Source organism: Lissotriton helveticus, chromosome 10 (genome assembly GCF_964261635.1).
Source record: "Lissotriton helveticus chromosome 10, aLisHel1.1, whole genome shotgun sequence".
Taxonomy (NCBI): domain Eukaryota; kingdom Metazoa; phylum Chordata; class Amphibia; order Caudata; family Salamandridae; genus Lissotriton; species Lissotriton helveticus.
In genome coordinates, this window is record NC_136071.1 from 674,411,850 (window position 1) to 674,428,460 (window position 16,611).

A 16,611-nucleotide genomic window follows, 5' to 3' on the forward strand; every position below is an offset into this window, starting at 1 on the left:
GTTCCACCTGGCGCTGCTGCCCCTTGGACCCCAGAAGTTGGTCAAGAGGCCTTTTACTCGGTATCAGACAGTACTCCGAGTTCATCAGGGGAAGAGGAGACTGAGGAAGATGAAGGCAATATTAACAGTTCCAGTGAAGGGGAAAGCGAGGCTTCCCGCCATAACACTGGTACAATTGTTCGTCCTAAAAAACCAAGAAATAAGATCAAACGGAGGAGTCAGCTCAAATGGGATTATTCGGATTCGCAGATGTCATACCATGTAGAAGAAGAGGAACCGACCATATCACAATCAATACCACAAGGACGCAGCCCAAGAAGATTGCAAGCTACAGATAGCGAGACACCAGAGCCCTCACTTGGTGCCATTCTCGCCTCGATCAAAGACTTTCAGGAGGAGGTGAGAGGTGAAAACAGGGCAGCTAAAAACGCAGCGAAAAAACTACAGGGCGGACTCAGACGATTAAATAAGACCTGCACAGACATCAGCGAGAGAGTGGGCATGGTCGAGGCCAGGACCGAACATCTGGAAACTGAAGCAGTAGCAACCAAGCAGGCCACTGACTCTAACTCTGCCTGTCTCATGGATCTAATGGCGAAAATCGAAGAAAATTAAAACCGACAACGCCGGAATAACCTGCGCCTGCTGGGGATTCCAGAAGGGAAGGAGGGAGATGACCCTAGACGATTCATTGTCAAACTACTGCAACACTCTTTTCCAGAAAATACTGAATGGGATTGGGACCACGAAGTACAGTGAGCACACAGGTTTCCCTTCTTTCAAAGAAAACAATACAAAAATGGTAACTTGACTGAAGGACAGCCCCGGGTCTTCCTTGTTTACTTTGGCAACTTACTCCTGAGACAACTGGTTTATGACAAGGCACGCCCCAACTCAAAAAAAGGGGCTCATGGAATTACCTTTTTTTCCAAACCGGATTTCTGCCATCAGACTGTCGAGCGCAGATGGCATTTGCGCCAGTTGATCTCTCCCTTCCAACAACTAGGTGCAGAGGTGTTTCTTATGAACCCGGCTAGGTTAAAGGTTATTCTACACGGCACCACCAAGGTCTTTACATCTGAGATTAAAGCCAAAGAGCACCTGGAAGAGATCAGACTCAAGAAGGGACATAGAGGAGCAAATTAAAAAACAGGGGGAAAAAACGATGCTATTTGCTATCTTATAAAGAGATAAGGGTGGGGGGTGGGGGGGAAAGAGAAAATCACCTAAAGATAATGGTTACCCTCTCTCTAGTCTTTACTTTCCCATCTTCCCTCTAGTATTTCTTAGATTATGATCTAGCTGGTGAGGGGAAGGAGGAGGGGGGGGAGAGGGAAGAAAGGAACTGGGGAATGATTATAATCCAGACACTTGGTTTTTCTATCAAGCACATTTATCTTAGGCGCCTGGCGTGGTCGGCGGCTGCGGATTATGACTGATCACCATCCTTCAGGCTTTGCCTGATTGCTCACACAAAGAGGGGGGTGGGTGGGTGGAGGGGGGGTCTCGGGGGGGAGGGTGGGTAGGGCCACAAAAGACACATACAGGTACTAACCATACACTCAAACATCAAATTTTGTTGACTAGCATTGTCCTCTTTTTCTTAATGGTATGTAGATGGGTACTGCCATATCCTTTAGATGGCTAGGATAGAACCATTACGTATCGTCTCTGTTAATGTTTGTGGTTTGAACGAAGCGTCAAAAAGACAAAAAGTGGTGATGGGGCTACGAACACTTGGAGGAAACAACATATGCCTACAGGAAACCCATGTAGAACAGTCAGAAACACACTTACTAAATACATTAGGGTTTAAAGTAGTGGGTGCTACTAAGCAAGGAGCTAAGACAAAGGGTGTAGGAATCTTAACGGATAGAAAATTTGCTATTAGCAATCCACGAACCAAATCAGACTCACTAGGAAGGTGGGTCATCACCCAGCTTCAACTCCCTAATAACATCTATTTCACTCTCTGCTCACTATATGGTAGTAACACTGATGATCATTAACCAAGTTTCTAGTGAGTTAGTACATTGGTACACCCAGATTTTAACATACATTTACCTAGCAATTGGGATGCCAACACAACTTGGAGATATAAAGGAAGGAAACCCCAAGTCTTTCAAGCTCTAACTAACCTCATTCAAACTCACGGTCTGATAGATGGCTGGGCGAGCAAAAATCAATCACTTTCTGGATACACTTTCTACTCAGCCCCGCACCAAGTACTGGTTAGATAAGACTATTTTTTCATTTCTGCATCACTGGCCCCCAGTTTCACTATAGATATCGCACCCCGCTTTAGGTCCGACCATAACCCTATTATTCTTACCATAAGGGAGTTTGGGCAATCTAGAGAGGCTTCCAGATGGAGTTTTGAAAAAGCATTATTATACGACCCTAACTATATAAATCACATGCAAGGATGGATCCAGGTGTTCCTAGAGATAAACATTGGCTTCGCTTCCCAAATGACAGTCTGGGATACCCTAAAAGCAGGGATCAGAGGCGAGACCCTTAGGTTCTCTGTACAAAAAAATAGAGCGGAAAAAACCCAGATCAAAGACCTCCAAGAAAAATTAAGAAAAACTGAAATAAAGCTAACTCAAACAATACACGCAGGGCTAGACTGTCAACCAATTCAACAAGAAGCAATTTTGGTGCAGGCAGAAATAGGGGCGGTGTTTATGGGCAAAATCGCGGCTAAGTGGGCAGCAGCAAGGGAGAAGACGTAGGAGTGTAGTGACAGCATTGGACATCATTTGGCTGTCAGGACAAGACAACAAACTACCTCTAGTGAAATTCACAAAATCAGACTTGCTTCAGGAATAGAGGTTACGGATCCTAGTTGTATTTGGCATGGATTTCAAGAGTTTTATGCTAGGCTATACAAGGAAGAAATCTGTTGCACAGCCGACGTTTTAGACAGAGAGATCTCTAAATACCTCAGTGAGATAGAATTAAGCAAATTGAGTCTAGGAGATAGCGAACTGTTAGATCTTACTCCTACATGGGAAGAAATCCTGGACGCCCTTAATAGCCTTCCAGACGGGAAGGCTTCTGGACCTGATGGCATCCCCGTTGAGTTTTTTTAAATATTTGCTAGTCAAATCAAGGCTATATTTACAGAGGTAATTACTTCCATCTTCAACGGCACCTCCCCTCCAGCCTCTTGGTCTAGTGCTAGGATTTCTATCTTTCCTAAAAAGGATAAATCCCCACTAGAAATGAGCTCTTACAGACCAATAACTCTTATCAACTGTGATTCCAAAATATTTTCTAAGGTATTAGCTTCCAGAATATCCCGAATAGTTGAACCCCTTGTCTCAAAATGGCAACACGGTTTTATACCTAAGAAAGGGACTACCGAACATGTAAGGAGAGTTATTACTCTGTTCGATGCTGCCCAAGTAGCCGGAGACCCGATGTCACTTATATTACTCGATGCCGAGAAGGCTTTTGACCGGGTCTCTTGGCGATTTCTCTGGAAGGTAATGGACAGTATGGGGTTCGGTGGTAGATTTATGCAGGCAACACAGGCACTTTATCATTATCCAACTGCTAGTGTTACCATAAATGGACAATTGACGGAACCCTTTAAAATATCACGAGGCACCAGGCAGGGATGCCCCTGCTCGCCGCTATTGTTCGCCCTTTCCCTAGATCCCCTCATCAAACAAATAGAGAAAAATTACAGCATTTCTCCAGTAACATACTTTCAAAACAGCTGTAAAATCTTGGCTTACGCTGACGACCTTGCTATTACCACTCCAGACCCTGTCAATTCCACACTGGCATTAGAGGAGGATGCCCTCAAATTTGGGAGATTATCTGGATACGCCCTAAATAAAAACAAAACACAGATACTAATAAATAGTAAAATCATCTGGACTGACACCAGAGTTGTATCAGAGGCTAAATACTTGGGTGTACTAGTTTCACCTAGATTGGAGGAAATAGTCGCAGTTAATTTGGCTCCCCTTGCCGTCCAGACGATGAAGGCACTAAAACAAATCGATAATTTACACCTAACGTTGGTCGGTAGGTGCAATGTCATTAAAATGACCTATTTTCCCAAATTACTTTATTTTTTCCGTTGCATCCCCCTTGAGTTTAGTAAAAAAGACTTACTTAAATTCCAACAAATTTTTACTCAATTCATTTGGGCATACGCTCAGCCCAGACGTGCATTAAAACATCTCACACTACCAAAAGACAGAGGGGGGTGGGCTTTTCCTAACATTATCTTATATTACTGGGCGGCAGTCCTGCAATATAGCTCAGTTCTGCTAAATTGCATTGGGGCTATCTATCAAATAATAAATAAGGAAACCCCAGATGACCTAGAAACCATTGCTACCAAATGGCATGTTAAACTTGATTCCCCCAAAAGTATATTTTACAATTCCCTGCGACTATCACAACATATTTTATTTCTGCTAAACTCCAAGCACAACATTTCAAAACTATATTTTCCTTGTATATGACACCTAGCAAAATCATTAAATGGGGATCTGGGAGAGGAACACTATGCCCACGCTGCTCCGAAGTAGGGGCAGACTCTATACATATATTTGCAACATGTCCAACTATCAATTCCACCCTACTCAGAATACAGAATTTACTTTGCGAAATAACTAACCAATCAATACTCCTAAACCCCACGAACATTCTTTTAGGAACACAATCTGATTCTTTAAGAGTAAAGGAGGAAGGGTTGATCTTTGTCGCAATGGCAATCTGGAGGATATGTATTTCCTCCGGCTGGCTAGATCCTGAATCTCCCTCCTTTGCACAATGGCTGGCCAGATTAGTCGCTACATACCATTTAGAAAAGTCTGTATATGCCAAGAAAGGACGAAGGAAAAGGAGGATTGGGACTGAAATCTGGGGAGCATTTTCTGAATGGATTGACCAACAAGGGCAAGGGGACTCTGAGACATAATAGGATTATCAGATACCCATAATACCTTCTTTGCCATATTCCTTTGTTATAATATTATGTGTTACTGTTCTTTCCTCATTGCGTATGTTTATTTGTACCTGTATCACTGATCATCAATACATATGAGAGATGGGAGGAGGGTGGGGGGGGGTCTTGAATCTTCTTATCTTTTGTAAACTCTGTTTGAAATTCTGCTGTGTGAAAAATAAAAAATATTTTAAAGTAAAGGATGTTTCCCGTTGTGGAATCTTTTTGTGATGTGTTCACTGTGTTGTATGAAATGATGCACAAATATTTTACACATTGCCTCTTAAGTTAAGCCTGACTGCTCTGTGCCAAGCTACCAAAAGGTGAGCACAGGATAATTTAGATTGTATTGTGAAATACCCTGACTAGGATTGTGGTTCCTTCTTGTTCTGGGTGCATAACTCTGCCAACCAGAAACCCAATTTCTAACACTTTCTATAATGTAATCCGATGTATGTTTGTGGTAAAGGCATGCATGGTAAAGACATGAGTGGTAAAGGTATACGGGTGGTAAAGGCATGTGCAGGAATGCATGCATTGTAATGTCATACAACCAAACCCTGCAGGTGCTTTTTCATTGCTGATTCAGGCTTCATCACAGTTTAAATTTTTTCTCTTTCTCCCTCTGTCTCCCTTTTCTTCTTCTCTCTCTCTATTGCTCCAAGTCAAAATCTGATGAGTAAACAGTTCTTCCTTGTTCCAAAAATGAGAGCAGTGGAGACCACTTGCGATCGGCAGCATGAAATTAGGCAGGAACTGCCAGCTAGGGTAGGTGCTGGGAGCTACCTAAAAGAAACTATAATTTTTCACAAAACCCATTATCTAGGAAATAAACTAACATGACATGTATGACTAACCTTGGCAACTCAGCATAAAATCTGCCCTACTCACGCCGGTCTCCATAAATTATTACCTCCAGGGATTCGTTTCAATAACTTGCTTTCTATAAGTAGAGCCAATTATTTACCTTTTTTTGGTTACTGGTAAATCTGATGTAAACAGTGTCTGGGCCTAATTCTCATTTTAAAAAATTCGAGTTTCTCCACAATATTCATCCAATCAAGCAAGTTTAAAATTGGTCCCACATTTCAATAAGTGTGATGGGTTGGGAGCTAGGCGTACGTGAGAGCTGGCTGAGACAATCGTCCTGAATTTAATGCTTTTGTTTATCCTTTCTCTACTTTTGTGGGAGTTAAAGATCTCCAGAGACACCCTGCTGCTGATTGTTGGTGCCTTCAGCCTGGCCTATCATCGATTTTATCACGAACCATGTGTGCAGCTGGCAGTTACTGTCCGTGGCCATAAAACTAAATCTCTCATGTGAGGGGCAAAGGGCACTTAAAGTATGGACTTACCTAGACAGAATTGTCTTATTGATGTACAAAAGCGATGCTTCAGATAATTATTCCTGGAACCTGATATTTTCTGCTTTCTCATGTCACTCGCCTCAGCGCTGTTTCTGTGCGACACAACAAATATATAATGACTCTGTTAATGAGGCATTTTGGTTGTCTACCACTCTGGGGATGCACGCGCACACACTGTCACTTCTGCTCTCGCAAAGGACACATCACTTGCAGTCATTTATAAGTTTAAAAAGCTTTATTGAGTAGATTAATACAACGTAAAACATCAGTACAATGGCAAAAAAACACACCAAGAAAATATGAGAAAAAATGATTGAAAACAATGCAAATGTAAAATCAAACACCGGAAAGGGGTAAACAATATACCAATGAGAAATGCTTTTATAACTTTTCAATTTTGGGGAAAAAAAGAAAAAGAAGGGGGGAGGGGATGAGTGAAAGGAAAAGAGAAGGGAAGGAAGTGCAACAGGGAATACATCAGCTCATAGCAAAATCAGGCGAGAACAAGGGTAAAGAAAGTAATATCAGGAGATCATGGGGTATGTCTAGATAAAAACTCTATTAAAGGGGACCATAGTAAATCACGTTTAATCAACAGAGGGATAGACGAAGCACATGCACGATCTAATCTGTGATGGTGACAGAGTAGGTTCCACCAAGCGTTATAAACAACATTCGTAGTATCTTTCCAATTAGCAGTAATAAGTTGCAGTGAGATAGCAATAGAAAGGTTGATGAATTTACGTGTGTGATGCAGAACATCCCAGATTGGAGCTAATCCACCCAAAAAAACAGTAGCAATATCAAAAGGAACAACAGTGGACAGAACATTGTTAAGTGTGGACCAAACGTTGGACCACAGTAATTTAACTCTAGGACAGAGAAAAAACATGTGAAACAAGTCACTAGTAGCACAAGAACAAGACCAGCACTTTTTGGAGTCTATTAGTTTGAATTTATACAGATCACTGGGGGTGTAGTAAAGTCTGTTATAAAAAAAGTAGAAGGTCTGTGTGGTGCTAGCAGAACGAGAAACTGAATGAATTTTAGACCAAATGGAGTCCCAAGTGAGCGAGGAAAAGGTGTGACCGAGGTCTGACTCCCACGTAAGTTCTAGTTTAGTTTTGGGCCTGTCAGTGGGAAAATGAGAGAGTAACTTATAAATAGCCGAGGCTTTGAAAGGGATATGGAAATTTGGTGGAGAGGTAAGAAGAGAGGGAGAAGAGGAGGGGGGGAACTCCTGCAAAATAATAGAGGATAATGTAGGGAGAAGTGTGTGAAAGTGTGAGAAATATTTAGTGGAAATACCAAAGGAGTCACGGAGGTCCTGAAAGGTTAGTAAAGAGTCACTGGAAAGGAGTTGCCTATAAGTAAAAATTCCTTTATCAATCCATTCCTTCCAGAAAGTGCCCAATCGCGAAGTTTGAGCGATTTGTTGTACCAGAGTGGAGTGTCAAAATGAAGATCTGAGGGCGAAGAAAAGGAGCGAAAAAGAGCAAGTGTTAGGGCTTTAGAGTGTTTAAAGATAGGAGAGACAAACTTTTGAGGCGGCTGGGTGAGGTTGGTAGCAGTAAGGAAAGAGAAGGGGAGAAAAAGAGCTAATTCCAAAGAGCTCCAAGCCGTTGCAGGTGGGGAGGATGAATCCAGAAGAAAGGGCCAAATTTGTTTGAGGGAAAAGGCAGAGTGAAAGCATGAAATATTGGGGAAATTAACACCGCCAAGATGTTTAGGTTGTTGGAGGCGAAGCAGAGAGACCCTAGCTTTACGCTTGTTCCATAGGAATTTAGTGAAGAGACTATTAATGGATTTGAAGAAGAAATGGGGGAGAGAGATAGGAAGCATAGAAAGACAAAAGTTGACTATAGGAAGGAGCATCATTTTGATAGTTGAAAGCCGACCCCACCAGGAGAGGAAAAGGGGAGACCAATGTTCTATAAGAGAGGAGAGTTTTTTAAGGATGTCAGAGTGGTTGATTTTAATAGTTTCTCTAATGGTGTTAGCGTATAAAACACCAAGACATTTAATGAAACCAGGATTCCACTCAAAACCGGAGCCATGAAACATGTGAGGGAGACAATACTTGTTGAGAGGAAGAACCTCCGACTTATCGATATTCAGCTTATAAACGGAGACGGTTGTATGACATTACAACGCATGCTTTTACCACGCATGCTTTTACGTCGCAACTTTTACAACGCATGCCTTTACAACGCATAGTGTTGAGGGGTGCTGGATAGTGAATAGTTTAATTTACTATTCCAACTCCAGTCCCCGTGGATAGTAGGGAAGGTGTTGGATAGTAAATTAAATCTATTCCCTATCCTAGAGCGCCCACCCGGCGCAATGCGTTGTAATGGTTTGCGTTGTAAAAGTTGCGATGTAAAAGCACTGCGTGGTAAAAGTTGCGTTGTAAAGGATGTTTCCCCTGGAGACAGAAGAATAATCCCTTAGTAAGGAAAAAAAAGCAGGAAGGGCGACAGCAGGGTTTGAAATATAAAGTAAAATGTCATCTGCATAAGCAGTGAATTTAATTTCCACCTCCTTATAAATAAAACCAGAATAGGAAAGAGATTGTCGAATCTTCTCAAGAAAAGGTTCCAATGCCAAAATAAAAAGGAGAGGGGATAGAGGACAACCTTGTCTGGTTCCTCTGTGAAGGGGAAAATAAGCAGATTGTGTACCATTAACCCAGATAGAACTAGAGGGGCAAGAATAAAGTAATTGAATATATTTGAGGATAGTGGGGCTAAAACCATGCCAGCGAAGCGCACCAAACATAAAATCCCAATTAACACGGTCAAATGCTTTCTCAGCATCGAAGGTAATAGCCGCGATTGGAGTATCCATTTTGGCAGAAAGGTGAATAATATTGAGAAGGGTCCTCGAATTATCAGTAATAGACCTGCCTTTTACAAATCCAGATTGATAAACATTAACCAAATCGGGAATAATCGAGTTGATACGTAGAGCGAAGAGTTTAGCGTATATTTTACAATCGGTGTTGATAAGGGAAATGGCTCTATAGTTTTTGCACAGGAAAGGATCTTTATCTTTCTTGGGGAGAAGAACAAGCATTGCCTGTGTAAAGGAGCCCTTGGATGCACCGGTAGTGAGAAAATGATTGATTAATTGGAGCAAATAAGGAACCAAAACAGTCTTGAAGTGGAGAAAGAATCGTACAGTAAAGCCGTCTGGGCCAGGCGTTTTATCTTTGGGGAGAAGAGAAAGAGCCGCAAGAATCTTTTCTGAGATTGGGGCATCGAGGGAAGAGAAGTCCACCAGAGGGGTTGAAGGTTTGGGGATAGAGTGAAGGAAGGAGTCTATTTGTTCAGCAGAGGGATTGGACTCAGGCGTGTAGAGGGTAGAATAGTATTGTACAAAACAATCAGGAATTTTGGCATCTGAGGATTGGGGAGAGCCCTGCGGGTCCATAATCTTAACAATTTTAGATTTTTGTTTCTTGATTTTAGAGGTAATTCGCCAGAGCCCTACCAGCCTTGTTGCGACCACCATAGATTTTGGCATTAAAGTGGAGAAGCTGATTAGAAGCGGAATCCCAGGAGTGTTTATTAAATTGCATTTTAGCTTTAATAAGAGAAGAGAGCGAGTCGGGAGAGTTGGTGTTAAAATAAAGGTGTTCAAGGTCCTTAATGCGTTTAAGAAAAGAGGATGCCTGAGCAAGCGCCTTCTTCTTTTTACGTGACACAAAATCAATAATACAACCACGAGCAGCAGCCTTGAAGGCATCCCAAATAAAGTGGAAATCAGAAGAGGTATTTAAGTTGTTAGTAAAGAACTCATCCATGAAGTGTGTGAAATGAACAGTGAAGCGGGGGTCAAGTAAAAGTGAATTGTTAAAGCGCCATCGACGGGTCTTGGGGGTGGGGGAGGGGGAGGGGTAATCCATATCCAAAATAATAGGGGCGGGATCGGAGATGAGGATAGAGCCTATTTCAGAATTGGTCATGAATTGGAAAGCATGATGGGAGAGAAAGATATAATCAATTCGGGAATAGGAAGCATGCACAGGAGAAAAAAAGGAAAATTCCGGAGAATCAGGATGAGAAATTCTCCATGAATCTATTAGGCCTCTAGAGGAAATGGATCTGTGGAAGGATTTTTGCATTTTGTTAGGGACATAACGTGCTTGGGATTTGCGGTCCAGGAAGGGGTCCATCAATTGATTGCAATCCCCCCCTACAATCATATCTTTATTACCATTGGAGGAGAGAAGGGAGGAAAAATCGTTCTAAAAGGACGGATCAATACCATTGGGACCGTAAACATTGCAAAGGGAGAAATGAACATCATTAACAGTACAATCCAGAAGCAACCACCTACCATTAGAATCAGCAGTTTCTTTGTGTATTAAACAGACAGGGATTTGTGAAATAAAATAACAACCCCATTTTTATGATTAACAGCCGGGGAGCAGAAAACTTCCCCGACCCATTGTCTGCGTAACATAGACAACTCCTGTGTAGACAGATGCGTTTCTTGCAAAAAGGCAATTTGACATTGTAAACGGGCAAGGTGAGACAACAGACGTTGTTTCTTAATAGGGTTGCGGAGACCCATAACATTCCAAGAAATGAGTCGGAAACCCTTCATAGGAAGAGAATGGAAAAGGAGTAGAGACTAAGAATATAGCAGTTATGGAGAGAAAACAGGAGAGAAGATAAAAGTAGGTATCTAGTAACAAGCTTGGTGAAGTGAAAGGAGAAGTGAAGTAACCAGCAAGGGGTATGAGAGAGAGGCAACGAAGAGAAACAATGCATTACCGCCATAACGAATTGAAGAGGGAGAGTCAAAGTTGAAAAGGAGAAAAGAGAAAAAAAGCCAATACCACAGTACAAAAGGAGAGAAGGGATGAATATCAAGGAAAAAATGAATGAAGCAGAAAAACATGAAAGAAGCCAAGAAATAAAAAGAGGGAAAAGAAAGGGTAATGAGAAGGAAGGAAAGTGGGAGCCAATCGCTACCCTAAAGAAGACAGCAGAAAGATGGATGGCAAAAGAAAACAAAACAGTTCCAGCCATACAAAACGAGAAGAACAATGAAGTGAGAGAGGGAGCAACAAGAAAAGACGACCGCACAAGAAAAAAAAGGTCGAAAACACGGTCCGAGGAGCATGAAAGAAGAGAGACAAGAGGAAGTAAGGAGAAATTACAAATAGAACCTGGGACCGAGCACGACAATAAGAACAAATGAAGGAAACTTACCGAACAGTTATGCAAGGACAGCAGCGAACTGGGATGACGGAAACGAACAACAGCACAGTACGATGAGAGAGCAGACAATTAAAACACAGGGAGATGAACCTAGAAAACAACAGAATCAAAATATGAAGTAACATGAAGAGAAACAACAAGTCGTCACATTAGCAAACAATAGACGAAGCACAGAGAAAGAGACATTATAAGGTTAGGAGCTGCTTTGTTCCATGGAATATTCTCTGTGGGAATGGATGAATCTGCGGAGATCAGCCGGATCCTCGAAGCTAAAAGTTCTTTCTTTGTATGTGACCTTGAAGAAACAGGGATGAATAAGACCGTATCTAGTGTTCATGGAACGAAGCGTGGGCCTCAAATCCAGGAATTCTTTCCGACGCATTGGAGTCTGTTTGGAGACATCCTGAGAGAAGAAAAGTTTATGTCCAGACCATAATAACTGCTTGTGTTGTTTGACTGAATGTAAAATAGCCATAAGGTCAGAGTAAAGAAGAAAATAAGCAATGATGCCTCTAGGTTTTGATGAAGAATAGGAGTTTTTAGGGCCAAGACGGTACGCTGTTTGAATATTCACATCCACATGCTTAGGCAACTCAACAATTGGTAGGACTTGTGTCTTCAAAAATAGGATGATGTCGGACCCCTCCGAGTTCTCCGGAACACCATAAATGTGCAAATTATTGCACCTATTATGATTTTCTAAGTCCTCGGACGTTTTCTTGAGTACTTGAACCTCCTTGGTGAGGCTATCTAGCCTGGCGGCAACATCCTGAGCATCACTGATTTTTTTGTTCTACTTCGGTGACCCTTTTATCTAGATTGGACCACTTATCGTCCAACCTCTGCAGGGTAGCAGTAGTATCCGCAATAAAATGGCGGATTAGACGAAGTTCCTCCATGAGGTCCTCCAGGGTGACTGGAAGCGGAGATTTAGAAGGAGATGGAGGGTCCTTCTTGAGACGTTTGCCCTTAGTTGTTGGGTCCTTGCGTGAGGAAGAAGCTGCGATGGAGGCTTTTGCACTGTGCAAAAGCTCCATGATGGCGAAGTTAGGAAAACCAGCGTGAGGCAAAGGACAAGGCAGCTTAGCGTGAGGTGAGGGCTGATAATTCCCAAGGGGAACTGAAAAAAGTTGAGACAAAAAAACCTCAAGAAGGAACAATATACAGCTGTGGCAGAGAACAGCACAAAAATGAAATATGGGTGGTCCCCAGAGAAGCTAAAAGCAGACAGTTCACCAAAGAGGCAAAGTGCTGAGATAAAGATGAGAGGCAGGAACCAGATGACAAAAAAAGAATGCAGGAAAGCCTCAGAATGCCTCAAAATACGTCAAATGCCTCTTAGTTCCAATACATTATGATAAAACACAGTTATGAGGCCATATTCTGCATGTAGGAGCAGTAGAAGGATGTTTTGAAAAAACGAAAAAAAAAGCGAAAACAAAATGGCGGCTGTGTCCGAGGTAGCGACATTTATGCTTAATTCGACCTCAAAAAACGCATGTTCACGTTCAGAAACATACCCATATGCAGGGGGGCAGTTCCGACACTCAAATCAGCCGTTTCCGCCCAGAAACGCCGTCTGGAAGCGGGTCCTCCGTAATTGGAGCGCCGCCGAAATCGCGGAGCTAAGGAGGGACCGGCCATCTTATCCGCCGCGTCGCGCGCCCTCCTCACTTGCAGTCATTTATAAGAACTAGAAACAAATAGGTTTGTGGAAAGACAAGTAAATTCTACTAGCGGGAAGTGAACATTAATACTGAGGCTCTCCCTCTAGCTATTAACCCTTTCATAAGAAGTCCTCTCTCGATTCATGTTTGATCAGCCAGCAGGCCGAGACACGATGGACGGGATAAAAAGAGAAGAGTCCCAGGCTAACGTATAACTAATAACTAAAGTGAAAATTAAGTACTTACCATTTTCTGGCCTGTATTACTTGGAAAAGGTGTGTGTTTACATTCACCCTGCATCATGTTATTTTTGCCGATTTGCCTACAATCAATGGAACTTTGTACATTCTCATGCTGGGACAACGAAGACGGATTAAGGTTGTAATGTTTAAGTTGCTTACTGATAGATCTGGCATCTTTTGGCATGGTTTCCCCTATCTTTTGGCTTCTGATCTCCTTTTTTTTACTGTGTGCTGAACTTTTTGCCAGGTTTAGGACTCTGGGCACTTTAACACTGCTATCCAGTGCTAAAGTGAATGTGCTCTGTGTCTAAAAATGTAATGGCATTTACTTTCTCCATGATTGACATATTTGATTTACTGATAAGTCCCTAGTAAAGTGCACTACATGTAACCAGGGCCTGTAAATCAGATGCTACTAGTTAGACTGCAGCACTGTTTGTGCCACCCACATGAGAAGCCCTTCAAACCTGTCTCAGACCTGCTACTATAGGGCCTGTATGTGGAACCCGGACTGTGGTGGTGTGGAGACGCTGTACAGATTGAATGGGAACTTCCTGATGGCTCCACTTTAATTACGGACCCGAAAAGGATGACTGAAACTCTGTACACAGAGTGCACTGAGTGTTAATTCGACATTAAAGAGGATGCAAAGAGAAACTTGAAATTGTAGCACTTCCGGTATATGTGAATTTTTGTTGGAATCAAAATCACATGCAGTGGTCATTGGATAAATAGTGTATGAATTACAATATTGGCGAGCCTTGAGGAAGCCCAGGCAGGGCGAAACACGCATCAGCTGTTGTGTTTCTATAAAGAAATAAAATTGTATTGTGAAATCGATCTACAGCTACGATGATACCTATCTATGTGGGACTTTTTCACGAGTGATGATAATGCTTCTGACAGTGCCTAATGCACAGAGGATGAGAGTAACTATTGCATGGTGTGCGCTGGTGTCTTTTTTGCAAAACAGGGCCTGTAAGTGCAGTTTTAAACTGCCATATCGACTTGGCAAGTTCATATATTGACAAGCCCAATTCCTCCCTTTTATTACATGTAAGACACCCCTAAATTAGGCCCTAGGTAGCCCCATGGGCGGGGTGTAGTGTATTTGAAAGGTAGGCCATGTGCTTTTAGGTTTTACATGTCCTGGTAGAGACCTGCTACTAAATCAGTTTTTTCACTACAACAAGGCCTATCTCTCCCATAGGTTAGTACTGGAGCTGCCTTGTAGTCCTTCCAATTGGGAGCAGATAGAAAATTGGCGTTTGGTGTCTCTGTACTAACAATTTAAAAATACATCTTTTAGTGAAATAGGTTTTTAAATTGCAGGGCTAAAAATGCCACTTTTAGGAAGGTTAATCAACAATGGTGTTATGTCACTGAGGGAGAACATGGCGGCTGCGGGCTAGCGCGGCGTGCACGTCAGACGCCGGATCTCCGAACACCGCGGAGTGCAGCCGCTGCCTTCTGAGGAAACCATGCAGCGGTGAATGGGGCTTTTGAGGTTTTTTTAGCCCGTTTCTGCTCCCTGGGAGTCGAGTGAAGCAGAGTTAGCTTCGTATCCTTCGGCGTCGGAAGTGGGCAGTGCCGGTGCTGGGACTGGTAGATGTGCTGCAGTGAGGAAGCCTTTCGATCCTTCCCCGGCAGCCCTACACCTCCCCGGAGTCTGTGGCAGAGAGCAGCCGTGGAGCTCCGCCGAGGTCGTTCGGCTCGGGGGCAGCTGAGAGGTAGGCTGAGCTGCGCTGGGGAAGAGGCACAAAGATTGCAGCGGTTACGGGCTCCCTCGGAGGGGGGTCGGGACTTTGATGTAGCGGTTGGAGTCAGCGAAGGGGAAAAAAGCGAAAGTAAACGGAAGTGTGGGGCAAGTGGGGTTAGCGGTGCCTCTGTTGAGACCTGGGACAAAATTGAAGAAGAAGTGGGAGGCAACAACAACAAGGTGTCCTCAAGGGTAATTGGATCTAAAAATAAAAGTGCTATTCTCAGGATTACGAGCACTAAGAGCGCTAAGAACGGGATTGAGAAGACGGGAAAGAAACAGCGGGCAGCTAAAAAAAGACTTCAACTCCCAGAGTCCTCTTTTACAGACGAAGTGGCGACAGTAGAGCCTTCCATATCTGACACTTCGGATTCAGCAAATGTGAGGCTAAAACAGGAATCTATAACTAAGGGGAAAAAAAGCAGTAAAAAAAATAGTAAAGGTGGCCCTCAAGGGGGGGTAAAACCCTAAATGTAACCAATAGTACTGGGAAGATTACCCCCTCCCTGCGCTCTTACTTCAAGGTTCTACCTCAAGTCTTGGATTTGATACCGGACCACAACCTAGTTAAGGGTGACAGTATTCCTACACCTTCTCTTTGCTTGCTCACTGCCACAAACTCTGATCATCACAGCATTAACTGTGAGCCTAAGCCTCCTATCCTAGTATCAGATATGGCGGAGTCCCCACCTCTTCCACTAACGAGTGTTGTGGAAAAAAATATTCTAGAAAATGAAGGTAGTGCTCAATCTGCGATATCCCAAGACTGCCGTGTAATTTAGAGGTGGGAGAGGAGGAACAAGGAGATAAAAGTAAGAGGCCCGCCCACACAGAGAGTGCTTTGGAAGCTCTGGCTGCTTCAATAGCCTCAATGAGAGAAGAGATTCAAAATGATTTTCTGATTTCTAAGGCAAACCAGAACGATATTCGGACGTCTTGTGAGGCATTGGAAAGGAAGGTGGACGGGTTGGTTGAAAGAACAGAGTTATTGGAGGGCTCTGTTGGGGCGATGAAGGCAAATCTGGAAGTAGCCGAGTCAAAAATCCATAACTTACGGAGGGAAGGAGATGCCTTGAAAGAAAGAGTGGAATCACTAGAGAATTATTCGAGACGAAATAACTTGCGCCTCCTCAAGATACCGGAGGGAAAGGAAGGAGGAGATCTAAAGTCTTATACAATTAAACTATTGAAGGACTCTCTAAATCTTGAGGAGTCAATAGAGGAGCTCGATAAAGATATACAGAGAATCCATCGTGATCCTTTCCGGCTGAATCCCGGTAGATCTAAACCTCGGAAAGTCTTGATCAATTTCTTGACGTATTCCTTAAAAGAAAAAAATCTTAATCTTGCACTTAAACAAAAATCTATAAAAG